The 13,649-nt window shown below is 48.5% G+C and overlaps 1 protein-coding gene across 1 annotated transcript in view; it reads right to left on the bottom strand.

Annotated features, from left to right (window-relative positions):
- The window catches only part of SHROOM3 (shroom family member 3), a 136,923-nt gene extending 125,367 nt beyond the window's left edge, over positions 1-11,556 (bottom strand). Inside the window, exon 1 of the mRNA XM_019522319.1 lies at positions 11,130-11,556. The gene's annotated coding sequence lies outside the window, so the exon portion shown is untranslated. The remainder of the gene's footprint in view (positions 1-11,129) is intronic.
- Between the last annotated feature and the right edge of the window lie 2,093 nt (positions 11,557-13,649).

Consider the following 13,649-nt stretch of genomic DNA (forward strand, 5'->3'; position numbering starts at 1 on the left):
TGGGGGGGGGGGGGGGGGGTCCCATCTCTGCTATATAATCTAGCCCTTTTTTTGCTTTTCTTCCTAAAAAGTTTTCCTATATGATTAAATTCTAGTTGAAGGAACATTAGGAAGCAGGGAGCATTCTCTAGGGTTTATCAACTGGCTGAGGTTAATGACCTAAAAACACCTCTTTCTAGGCAGCCCCTAATCCCTGGGGTATGTCCTACTCTTCAGTCACACATGTGTAAGTATCACCCACATCTTCCTGGGCCAGATCCTCAAGTCATTCATGAGCAGGACTCCCACTGACTTCTACTCTTCTTGACTTTTTTTTGTGAGTTTTGCTCCAGTGAGGATGGAGTAAAATCAGCATGATTTTCACAAACGACTTCACAGAAAGATTAGCATTCTTAGGAACAGTGCTGGCAACACTCATACTAATGCAGCCCAGTATGCTGTTAGCCTTCTCCACAACAAGGACACAGTGTTGGCTCATATTCAGCTTATTATCCACTGTAACCCCCAGGTCCTCTTCTGCAGAGCTGCTGCTTAGCCAGTCAGCCCCCAGCCTGTACTGGTGCATGGGATTGTTCTGTCCTAAGTGCAGGACTTTGCACTTGCTCTTACTGACCTTCCTGAGATTTCTTTTGGTCCAATCATCCAATTTGTCATGGTCTCTCTGAATCATAGCCCTACCCTTCCATGTAGCTACTATTATATCTGCTGTGAATTAGACATCAAGCCACTGATAACTGCCCTTTGAGCCCAGTGATTCAGCCAGTTTTCTACCCACCTGACAGGCCATTCATCCAACTCATACTTCCTCAGCTTGCTTGTGAGAATGTTGTGGGAGACCATATACAAAAGCCTTGCTAAAGTCAAGGTATATCATGTCCACTGTTCTCCCCACATCCACACGGAAGAGTAAGTGGAGAGTGGAGGAGCAAGAGTTCCTGTACTTTAGATTGTACTTTTTCACTGCTTTGCAGCTCCCCTTGTTTATCTTTCAGTGAACCTCAGGAGCTGCAACCCATCATCTGAGAAACATGGGTCAAGGTGTTACTGTCCCTTTGACAGGAAAGGGGTGAGCTGATAGAGTGGGTGGAACTTTTAAAGCATATAAAAAACCCAATTTCCACAGGGGATAAACTAAGAAAGTGTAATACTTGCAATTATTTGTTTTATTTCCCCAATAAATTTCAAACTTGAATGCCAGCTCAAACAGGGGAGTGCCTCTAATGATACAGGCTAAAAAGAAAACAGCTGTTACATTTTTAAAAGTTTCAACCCTTCTCTCTTCTAAATGGCTGCAGAAGCTGGAGAGATGCAGCACTTCAAGAAAGTTCTCAGTATCTCAAAGGAGCCAGGCAATGCCTTGGCTAACAATATTTGCCTTGGATAATAATATTTGTCTTGTTAACCTGTCAAATGCATCAAGGTCTATAGACTGGTTGAACTGTCCTATATTAAATAAAGACCACAGTGAGTTTGCAGCCGTAATATCCCAAACCTCCCCTCTCAGTGATACTGCGGTGCTTGTCATAGGTGACCTGAGCAGGGTGCGGGGCCATCCCCAGATGCGAGAAAGCCAGTGGTGGATTTGGCCGGGCTGGGGCGTGGGGCTGCCAAGTGGCCAGAAGTGCCGGATACGGTGGCAGGGGGGTGCCGAGTAGCCAGATGTGAAGCCACCGGCAGCGTGGAGTCACCATGGCCACTCCACCCAACTCCGTCGGGCCCCCCCAAAAGCGCAGGGCCTGTGGTGGTCGCCACAATTCACACCCTGCCCCGACAAGGACAGCCTTGGTGCTTTTTCCTGTTAATGTAAGGCCACGTTCTCATGTCATTTAAATTGGCATAACCCCATTGAAATCAGTAGGCAGTCAAGTCAGTGGGTTTGCACCAAATTATAGGAGCTGTAGACCAGGCTGTGTGTCTATTAAAGCTCTCTTTGGTTCTTGATCTCACCCTGACCTGATGGAAGACATAAAAGTACAGCTGCTCAACTTAAGAAATTGCTCTGAAGCGTTTTGGCATTCACCACAGTCACATTCTGTTTCTCCCTTTATTTTTAGCATCTGTCCTTCCATTCATTTGAGAGATATGAGGGAAGGAAGAAGAGAACAACAGCTGAAGGAGGGAGACAAAATGCAGTAATTCAATTGTAACCTGGGTGGTATGCCGAAAGGTACCCCCTCTCCAAATGAAGGGATGGTCAGTGGGTTTCAGGTATGCTGTGGGAGCCGTGGCTGCCTAGTGGGAGGTGTGGTTGCCTAGCTGTATGCAGCTTACCTCCTCTTCCTACAGAGCAGAGAGCCAGGACATTCAGTGAATCTTAACTATGTATAGGTTTAATATTAATAGATAATTTAAAACTTATAATTATCAACTTATATACACATACAAATATATATACAGTTATAAATTCACCCAAACATGCTCTAATTAACCCTAAACCCATGCATAGGCCTGGTTCCCTGTGGCCTTTGGGCTAGATGGCAACCCTGCCCCTCTTTCAGTGCCCTCCAACACCTAAAGGGGAGGGGGCACTCACAGATAATACAGGGTCTAGTTGACGGACCAGTAACAAAACAATTGGCAGTTGTGGGTTAATAGTTAAATGTTTTCATAAGGGGTTACATCACATACAACACATTTACATAAAACACTTTATACAATGAATACCAATAGCGGGCAGATTATAACACTCTCCTAATACAATAATAAAGGCGCAGGGTTACCCCAGGGATCCCAACAGCATAAAGGAGAAAAAAAACCCAGAATGCAACCATGGCATACAGCTGTGCCAATAAAGAAATGACAATCCGGAGGGAAACCCCATCACCCTATAGGGCACCCTTGACTCCGTTCAGGTTACTCAGCTGGCAGGGTCCTAACCCAGGGACTCCACCTCTCCGGCAAGCTGGAGCCCTGAATCCCTATCTTTGCCCCAGGGCAAATTATTCCCCGCCCAGCAGGGGCTTCTCCCCTGTCACCCGCAGCATGGTGGGTCCTCCTCCTCTGTGGGACTCCCTTGCCCAGGGGACTAATGACTCCCTGTGGCCTGATGGGACCTGACTCATCTCCAAGAGGTGAGGTATCTCCTCCCTCTGCAAGGAGGCCCCAGCTGTCTCCTGTGACTCTCCTGGCCTGTTGGCCCACTCTTTGCCCTGTGCAATGACCTGTGCACTGATAGCCCTGTTCCTGATTCCTGCAGGGTTGGAGACCCATGCTGTCATGTGCAGCTACCACAGTCCCTTCAGCTCTATGGCCCTGTGCACCATCCCATGCACTGATGACCCTACTCCTGCCCTGCACAGGGTTGGAGACCTGTGCTGCCTTATGCAGAAGCTGAGGTCCTGTCCACTCCTGACCCTCTGTGCACCGATCTGTGCACTGTTACTCCTGCCTCATGCAAGGGGTTAGAGACTTGCACTGCAGTGTGCAGTGGCTGAGGTCCCATCCGCTTCTGGACCCTCCGTGCATGAACCTATGCATCACTGCTGCAGCTCCCTCCACAGCAGAACAGGGGACACAGCCGCTTGCCGCCAGGGCTTAGACAGCCCTACGTAGTGGGGGTTCGACGGGACCTCAGGCTATCCCCAGTGCCATGGGGCTCAGAGCTTCTCAAGCCTTGGGGCTGGGGTGGATCTTTCTCTGCCCCAGTCTGGCCTGTAAAACTCTGCAGTTACCCTGAGGCCCGGGCCACCTGCTGCCTGACTCTGGCCACTGGGTCCTACAGCATTGGCCCTGGACCAGCCAAAGCAGTCTCCTCAGTGCCCAACGCTGGGCCCCAGCTCAGCCCCACCACCTGCCAGCCTGTCTTGCACTGTATCCCTGTGGTGTGCACTGCAGGCACCTACTAAGGCCTGCCAGATCCGGACTCTCACCAGAGCCCCTGAAAGCTATTGAGGGAGCCATTCTGGCGTCATCCCTGATGCCACATCCCAGGGGCCTAACTGGTCCCAGAATGAGACTAAAGACCTCATTACACTGGGGTGCGGCTCAGGTCCAGAGCCAGTTCATCCAGGGCTGGAGCTCCACCGCCTGCATCTATGAGGGTCTGGCAGCTATAACCCCCTAGTAGAGTGCATGATATCTCAGCAATGTTGCAAACTCACAAACAACCTCTTTTTTCTGGTTCTGAAGGTCCAGCAGCTGAACATGGGGGAGAAACACCAGCTCTGCATGGCGATGCACCTTCAGGGTTACCACCAGCTTTGGCTCAGGCCCTCTATATGTGTTGGCTCCAGCAGCAGTGGACCCAGGACTGAACCCTACTGTTGGACTGGCTGGTCACCATGGCAGAATCCTGGCATGCAGAGGAGCTTGTGAGTGAGTGGGAGAGGATCAGGCAGGAGGAGGAGAAGGCGCAGGAAAACTGGGTGTTTTGGGAGAGGATTCTGGCCCTTGAGGAGAGGCACATCACCCTCCTTGAGAGGATGCTGGAGGTCCAGGAGCAGGAGGTTGCCAGGGTGCTCACACCTGGAGAACTGCTGCGTGCTGGATGCTATGCAGACCCTGGTCATTTTTGTCCTGCCCACTGCCCTGCCCCTGGCCCTAGTCCCATCAGTCACCTGCTAACCAGCTGCAAGCCTCACAGTGGCCCTGGGCTGAGGTGCAGTGGCGCCTCCAGCAGCCAGGTTTTCCTGCCTTGACACCTACCCTGGGTCCCCTGCCAGCTGGCCCCCCCATGCCTGGGCCTAACCTGCCACTTGCCCCAGCGCCATGCAGCCCTGAAGCTGCCCACGGTGGATCCAACACCATGCACAAACTGTACCGGCCCTGGCCCCAGGATGCAGGAGGGTGAGCTGGCTGTGCTGGCAGAGCAGCAGCTGGCTTCAACCCTGAGTGAGCCCCCCCCACCCACCACCCTTGCCATGGAGTACAGACCCACGGAGGTGCAGCCAGAGGCTCATGTGCTAGGTGCCTGTCCTCAGGCTCCACCCCATAGGCCCATCCATCCCACTGTCCCCCACGATGGGAGGGCACACAGAGCACTGTACATAGTCTGCACAGGGAAGAAGGTGCTTTATTGGTGGTGGGTGGAGTGGTTGGTAGTGGGGCTCTGTGGGTCAGGGGGGAGAGGGAAAGAACCCTGTTGTTTAGGATGGAGAGAGGAGGGGACCTGTTATTCAGGAGGGAGGGTGATGGAGCCTGTTGTTTAGGAGGAAGGGGGCAGGAAAGGGCCTCTATTTGTGGAGGGAAATAAGTGCTTTCCAGAAAACTGTCTGCAGTGAGCATGATCCCGGGGGCTCACAGTGGAGCTGGGGTCTGTGGCCATCCATCCAGGTGGCCTACAGCAGCGCCTCTTGCACCCCGTGTCCTGGCCCCTGCTGCTGGGTGTGTGGTTTGCCAGGGGCCTCAGTGGTGAACGCCCATCACTGTTGCCACCACTGCAGCTGGAACTCCTAGTGGCAGGCGTCCTTTGCCCTCTATGCCTCCTCTGCCCAAGCCTTGTGGAAGAGCTCTCCCCAGGCCCCACAGATCTTATACAGCATGCAGGCTGCAATGGTGACCAGGGGGATGCTGGCCTTCACGTCCTTGAGGCAGGCGATGAGTGCACGCCACCTTCAGGTGGCTGAAGGCACACTCTACCAGGATGCGGATCTGGCCTAGGCACCAGTTAAAATGGGCCTAGTGGGGATCCAGCTGGCTGGCGTAGGGCCACATGAGCTAGGAAAGGAGTGGGCAGGAGGGGTTCCTGATGAGGAGGTGTGGGACCACCATGGCACCCAGCTGCAGATATGGCACCCCTGGTGCAAAGTGCCCACTCTGCACCAGGGCTGGCAAGATGGAGTTCTGAAACATGCAGGCATCATGGTCACTGCCCACCCTGCTGGTGCTCACATTGTCAAAGGCACTGTGGTAGTCAATGACAACCTGTAGCACAGCAGAGTGAAAGCCCCTCCAGCTGTAGTAGGAGCGATTGCTGTGGGGTGGGCAGGTGACAGTGATATGGGTCCCAATTCACTGAGAGAAGTCCAAGACATGGAACCCAACCACAACCACCACCAGGAGTCATGCATCCAGAGCACAGTGTTCCCCAGCACATCCTGGAGGGCACCGCACACCTCCAGGACAGCCTCCCTGGCAGTGGCCTTGCCCATGCAAAAGAAATGGCCTACATAGCAGACGCAAGCAGGTGTGGCCAGCTTCAGCAAGGTAAGGACCAGCCAGGTGTCTGTCATTATTGACTCCAAGATAAACATGGGCCGACAATGCAAGGTCATGGTTGGCAGGGCTAACCGGACCTTATCGTGCATCCACAGGTGCATCTTGAGTAGAGCCAAGGAGGTGATCCTCCCCCTCTATGCGACGCTGGTCAGGCCACAGCTGGAGTATTGTGTCCAGTTCTGTGCGCCCCATTTCAAGAGGGATGTGGACAATATGGAGAGGGTCCAGAGGAGGGCCACCCGCATGATCCGGGGACAACAGGGCAGACCCTACAGTGAGAGACTGCGGGACCTGAACCTATTCAGCCTCCACAAGAGAAGGCTGAGGGGGGACCTGGTGACCGTCTATAGACTCACTAGGGGGGACCAGAAGGGTTTGGGGGAGACGCTGTTTCCCCTAGCGCCCGCTGGCATAACAAGGAGTAATGGGCACAAGTTGATGGAGAGGAGGTATAGATTGGACATCCGCAAAAACTACTTCACAGTTAGGGCGGCTAGGAGCTGGAACGAACTTCCAAGGGAAGTGGTGCTGGCCCCTACCCTGGGGGTCTAGAAGAGGCTGGATGCCTACCTGGCTGGACTCATTTGAGTCCCGTTTTTTGTTTTGGGGTTTTGTTGTTCTCCCGCCCTGGTGGGGGGTCGGGCTAGAAGATCTACTAGGTCCCTTCCGACCCTAAATCTATGAAACTATGAAACTAGGGATGGGGTGCTGAATGGTGGTGTCCTGTCACTCCCGGTGCGGGTGGAGCTGCTCCAGAAGGCCCAGGAAGGTGGCCCAAGACATCATCCCAGGTTTGCTGGACAACATGCAGCCATCAGTCTTGGCTGGCCCAGAGTGTTCAGAGGTGGTGGGGCTGGAGGCACAGGAGGGCAAGGGTGCCCCAGCAGTGGCATCTTGCAGCCCATCATCAGTATTCCTGCCAGAACTGATCAGCAGGATGGGGTTCAGATGTTCGCTGTGTGGTGGTGGCGACCCTCTGACGGTGTGGTGCAGCCAAACAGGTGGTTGCTGTGTGTGCAGGAGCTGGTAGGGGCCAGATGGCCATGGGCCAGCTAGCGGTCAGCATGGCAGGCCAGCAGGGCCTGCGTAGTATCCAGCAGGAGCCTGGAGTGCTGAGTATTGCTGCTAGAGGCAGGGGATGGAGCAGCCATGGTGCGGGGAGGCAGAGGCGTCAACAAGACAGCTGTCGCGTGCTGCCCCTGCACTATGCCTGCTGCTCCTGGACAGGGAAGTGGCTAGCCAGGGAGCAGGACTACCTTTTCAAGATAGCTGCCAGCTGCAGGCAGGTGCAGCTGGACCTCCTGGTGGTGGCAGGGGCCCAGTGAAGGGCTGCAGAAAGTGGTAGCAGTTTGATCCTAGGAGAAGCAAATCTTCTCCCATGTCCCTGCATGTGTAGACACTTGTCCAGGAGCATTTACATGCGAGTAGTTTTCTTGCAAGTAAATTGATCCCAGATCAAATGCATGTGTAGATGCACTCTGGCTCTACTGTTCACTGCTCCCATAAGAAAGAGCCTGCAGGATTGGGTCCACTATGAGACACTTTAGTGATATCTATCTTAAGTCTTGATTCAGCAAAGTGTTTAAGCCCATGCTTTAAGTATGGCCTAACAATTGTAACAAGGCCAGGTACTTGAGCACTTGCCTAACCTTATGCTTATCAGTTGCTCATGACCTTCAAGTTAGCATAAAATCTGTTTAAAATATAAATTATGCCTGAGTATTGCTTATCATGTGCTTGCATGGTGGCAGAGCCTCAGAGCCCAGTCATGACTCAAGACCCAACTGTGCTAGATGCTATACAACCACAGAGAAGAGACAACTGATAGCCCATAGAGCTTCCAGTTCAGGCAAAGTACATACAATCCAACCAGGCAAAAATAAGAGGCTTTTGTTTGCTCTCTGGCTGAGAATTTAGGATTTTTTCTTAGATTTATTCACTCCAAGGATGTTTAGGTGCAGCCTATTGCTGACACAGGGTTCTATTTTATATTTTGAAGCTGTAGACAGGATACTCACCCACTTTACCGGCAACCATTTGTGCTGCAGGGTAGCAACAATATGGGTATATATAGTTTACTGCATATTTGACCCTTGGCTGCTTCGAAAAAGCTACATCTCAACTAAACATGTGCTGGGCTCTTGGAAACAAACATCTGTAATCACTAAAAGGGCAGGCTGAATTCTTCCCTACTAATAATGGCAATCCTTATTTCTAACCAAACTAAGTTTGTGTCTTTCCCTTGATTTTACCCAAAAGGCACCAAATGCACAAAGGTGTTTTGCTCTCTTGCTTGCTTGGAGAAGGGAGGAATTTGGAACAAGAAAAAGTAGTAAGAAATGTTGGCTCTGGCCCGGAAACTGCTATTCCTTTAAGGGGGGAAGGATGGAAAGTTACAGGACCTCATGCTCTGTTACCTGGAGGACTGGGAGCGAGGAACCCAAAATTGGACCTATAAAAACATTCTCGCTTAGAAGAACACACAAGTGGGAGTCCTCACTCACAAGCATCTACAATGGGTAGGGATATATGTAAATATGTGAATGTGTGCTTTTGGGTGCTTAAGGGCTTTTGGGTGCTGAACAGGTGGACACATGCTAAAATAGGTGCGAGTGGGTGACCTTGAATGAATGGGTGGGTATTGACAGGTAGCAGACACAGGAGGTGAGAGAGGGGAGGAAGACATGGGCAAAGGAAGTGAAATGCATATAAGAGCAAAAAACTGGGGAGATGCAGGGGAGACAGAAAACACAGTGAAGCAGTCAGATAATTACCTAAGGAAAGGAAAATTAAGATACAGAGAAAGGAGGCAAAAAGATACCATCATTTAAGATAAATACATTATACTGTGTGTGTGTGTGTGTGTGTGTATTATATAAATATCATTTAATATAATAATATAAAATAATATAACCTTGGATTTTAATTTTATATTTATAACAGGAAAAAAGCGGTATGGAGCCAGAAATAGCAAACACAGTCCTTGGATCACATCTTCAATACCTGTTGCAGGAGAGGCTAGTTGCCAATGCTGCAATTAAATATAGGAGCATCCGTGTAAATTACAGGGGTTTTGGTTGATGGGCAGCTCAGTTTGGTTTCCAAAGCAAGTTTGAGAGGAAAGGGAGTAACAGAAGCAATGCCACTGCAGACACTAAGGTAAAACCCACTACAGTAGGTTCTATTGTAGTCATTGAGGGGGTGGGTGTTCATATTACAAATATATGGGGATGCTTGTCTACAAGTTCACCGCAAATACAGATGATTGTACAATGAAATATGGGGTTGTTTTACTTGGAGAAAAAAATTACTGATTGACTGATGATGAAATATGTCCAGTGACATTTCTGGGCTCACATGCAAAATTCAAGAATCAGGACTATTCACTTCCTTTTGACTTGATAAATTCTGCTCTCAGACTAGTCATGCTGCCTATAAGCTCACCAAAATGTCTAAAAATGTCAGAATTAGATGCTATCAGTCCAGCATCACCACTGAAAAGTCACATATATGAGACAGAAGATTATTTATGTACTTCTGAAGGTGGGAATGCAATCAAAACATAAAGAAGTGCTTCCCATCATATCTGGGGATTTTGTATCTCATTAGCAAGTTCTCACATTGCGACTCACAAGAAAGTATGTTAATTAGGGACCTAATCCTGTATTCCTTGCCTACTGAACAGCTCCCACTAAGGTCAGGGGCAGTTCTGAGTGCACAAATAATGTAGCAAGCCATATAACATGAAAGATATAGCAGAAAATCAGAGACTTCAGAAAATCCCTGATCTTGGATGTTCAGTAAAATCTATTCATTCATTGGCTCTTTTTAAAGTAAGCCTATGGATCTCAAACAAAAAACAAACTTACAAGGAAAGTAAATGTCTGATCAAGTATACTAACACAAATACTTTACTAATTGTCCATTGCAACAAAAGAGACAAAGGAGAGATGAAAGGAAATCTGGGTTCATTTTTCAGATTTTTTTTTTACATTTTAGTAACAAGTTCCCATATATAATAAGCACTAATGAGACAGTATGCGTAAGGTACATAAAGAGGAAACCTCCTAACTTGTTTTTCACATGCTGTTTTAAGTGTAATCATTTATAGGAAGATAAGAGTATTGTCCCTCTAGTGGCCAACAAAAAACAACATAACTACATAAATGCCACGATTTTTTTATCATTTGGTCTGTATTGAACTTGGCTGGAAATCTACACTTGTTTTTAGTCTGCTCTGCTATGGAAAGAAATGTCTAGAATATACTTTGATTTCCTCCTTCCTTAAACCATAAAAAGGATAACACGAATTCCAACATGACCCATTTTACATCAATTAAAAAAAATATCTCAAAAAGCAGAATGTAAAAGAAAGATTTTAAAAAATATATATTCAAATAATACATCCCTTGGACAAAATTCATCTCAAGTGACTGACTTCAAGGGGTGAATGTGGTATAATTTTTATGTAATTCCATATAATCAAAATGAACAATTTTCTTTGTTTTGCTTTAAAATAGCTAGTTAGTTTCTTCCTCCAAGTGGAAGCAGTAATATCCATGGACCTGATTCTCATCTCACACCAGTTTTATACCAGCATAATTCTGTTTGCTCCACTACTGTTGCTCTTATACTGGTGAATTTGAGAAAAGAATCAGATTTGCTAGTACAATATCATCCTACACCTCTCTCGCCCATTTAGTATAGTGAAATTGTTTTCTTAGCTAATAATCAACCATAATAAAATCACAGCTTCCTCCTTGGCCAAAGTTCTCAAAATAAGACACTGCAATTATACAGACAATCCTTCTACACAGATTACTCAATACCCCTGCTTTACTTGTCGCAAACACTTCCATTGCAAGTGCAGGGATTTTCTGTTTCTTGTGGTCGTTAATGAAAAATACAATCTTGCAAGTATTCAGAATTTTTATGGCTCTCACTAAAAGCCCTGCTTACAGGCCAGCACTTACCATTCCTAAAGCAAATCCTCAGTTCCAGCCCCAGACAAGGGCATTTCACTCTCCAGAATCCTGTCAAAAATCCAAGTTCAAATCGTTTAACTTCCAACTCCCAGAGGCTGCTGCTGGGAGTAAGCGAGACATTGCTTCTCCAAGGGGATAATTCAGAATCCTCTGCAACAATAGCCTGCTCTCTGCAGCCTCTATCCCAGTACGTCAAGTGGCAGTGCCTCAGTACAATTCCATCTGCTCACATCCGGCATCCAAAATGGACTTAATGCCAAGCAACCCGAGAGAGGCTTCCCATGCAGTTGACAAATGGTCCTGACAAGGAACATAACTCACACATATTTGCTGCTCCACTCTGAGTGCTGGTCTGGCAAACACAAGACTTTCTCCAACTCCTAAGCAATCAACCAGTCTTTTCCTCCTTCCCTCCCTCTCCCAGGTAATCCCACAGGAAGCTTGCTCTGATTGGCTGAAGGCACTCAGGAACATATTTGCATTTAAAAAGCATTAGGAGGGGGGTCCCCCTTCAAGTCGGAAAAAGGATCTGAGATTCAAAAGTTAGACTCTGCTCTCTCTCAGCCCTGCTTCTCCTGTCATTGTGTTCACTGGGGAGAGGGACCCATTGCTTTCTTAGCTAAATTAGGAAGGCATATTCTTCTTTCTGGATTTAGATTAAAAGTCTCTGCCTACTTTTAAACCACTCTGCCGCTCTCCAAGCTGATCAAATGGAGCATTGATAATAAGAGGTAAAAAGTTCTCTGCTTTTAAAAAGCTTATGTTACAGCAGGAGAAATAAACCTTTTCCCTCTGTGGTTGTTCTCTCCGAGATTGTTATAACAGCACAACCAGAGACACTGAACCAAACCCCCCACTGTGTCAAAAGGAGCCTGATTCCCTTCCCATACCAACCAGAAGTAAATGCACTCCAGCAGACCTGATTCCCTGATCCCTCTCCCGTGCAAGTCCACTCACTTCTGTGGTGTTACAAATCTGCCCCAGGGAATGCAAGGAAGCTGGTGCAGTTATATAGGTCTAAAACTGGCATCAGCAAGGGGGAAAAGAATCAGGCACCATGGATTCACAGAACAAAATGAATCAATTCCAAAGTTGGATTCAACCAACAGCCATTTTGCTGGAGGCTGCAGCATATTCAGGACCCATCCCTGCTCCACCAAAATCAGTCAGAGCTCTGCTACTGACTTCATTAAGTGTGAGATAGAGTCCGGCATACTCTCTGGGACAATTCTTGTTCTCTTTCACCCATGTCCATTTGCTATTACATTATTACTGTAGCTGTCTATGACCAACCTGTTAAGTTATTCAGCCCTGTCTCCACAAGTTCTTGGCTACCTGGATAATATGCACAACATCCATCCCTCACAGACAGCACCAGCTACTATTAGTTAATACGATCCCCTAAAGCAGTGGTGCTCAACCTCTGGCCTGTAGGCCAAATCCAATCCACAGACTGAATGTAGCCTGCAGAGATGTGTCATTTGGCCTGTGGGGCTCCTCATGGGTCCAGAAATTTGGTAGCTGGGGAGCAGTGGCAGCATAAATTGCAACGGCTTTTATAGCAGGGCAGGCCTCATGGTGAAGGGTAGCTGGGAAGGGGATAACCATGCTCTATGAAATAACACGGATTCATAACATCAGAGGAAATGGTAGGGCTGTGCGAAGCAGCACCATTCTGTTTTGACTTGCATTTCAACATTTCAATGGAACAGCATTTGTTTCGAATTTCGTTTCAATTCGAAACCGCTGTTCCTTTTGTTTCGCCAAAACAGTTTAGCTTGAGGAAGCTTGAAACAGCCTATAACTTTGTCATTTCTGACCTGATTTGGATGATACAGGAAGGGTAGCCCCTTCTGAGGGCATGAAGCCTGACACGTTTCAAGGAGATAGGTGCATGGGGTTCAGGGAAACTGCACCTCAAAGTCTTGAAAGCAAAACTCATGTCACCTGTTTGTGTTTAGCCACAGCAGGGTCAAAACTTCAGGCATGCTAGTCCCTGCTAAGGCCACAAAGCCTGCCATGTTTCAAGGGGACAGGTGCAGGGGTTTGGGGGAAACTGCACCTCAAGCTGCGGACAAGCAAAACTCATGACATGGGTGACACTGTGTGTGTATTAAGGTACAGCAAGATGAAAGCTGCAGGCATGCTAGGCCCTGCTGAGGCCACAAAGCCTGCCAGCTGTCAAGGAGATCGGTGCAGGGGGAAGTCTGGGTTCTGAGGCCCTGCACCTCTAGCTGCTGACAAGCAAAACTCGTGTCATGGGTGCTGTGGGACTGAGTGTGTGTTAAGGTGCACCCTCACTGGCACTGGGGCATCTACATAACATGGTAGTGTGCCCCAATGAGGCCTCCTCCTCCCCTACTGCCTTTTATGCAGTTTTTCCATCCCTCCCCCAGAGCACTGGGATTGGAAGGGACCTCAGGGAAGGATCACAGTCACTGGCCAGCTACACAGTCAATAATGAGAGCACTCCTCACCCCAGCTTCTTCCCTCTCCCCCCTCCCTCTC

The sequence above is a fragment of the Gavialis gangeticus genome, unplaced genomic scaffold, assembly GCF_001723915.1.
Source record: "Gavialis gangeticus isolate Ggan-Ray unplaced genomic scaffold, GavGan_comp1, whole genome shotgun sequence".
In the NCBI taxonomy this organism is placed as follows: Eukaryota; Metazoa; Chordata; order Crocodylia; family Gavialidae; genus Gavialis; species Gavialis gangeticus.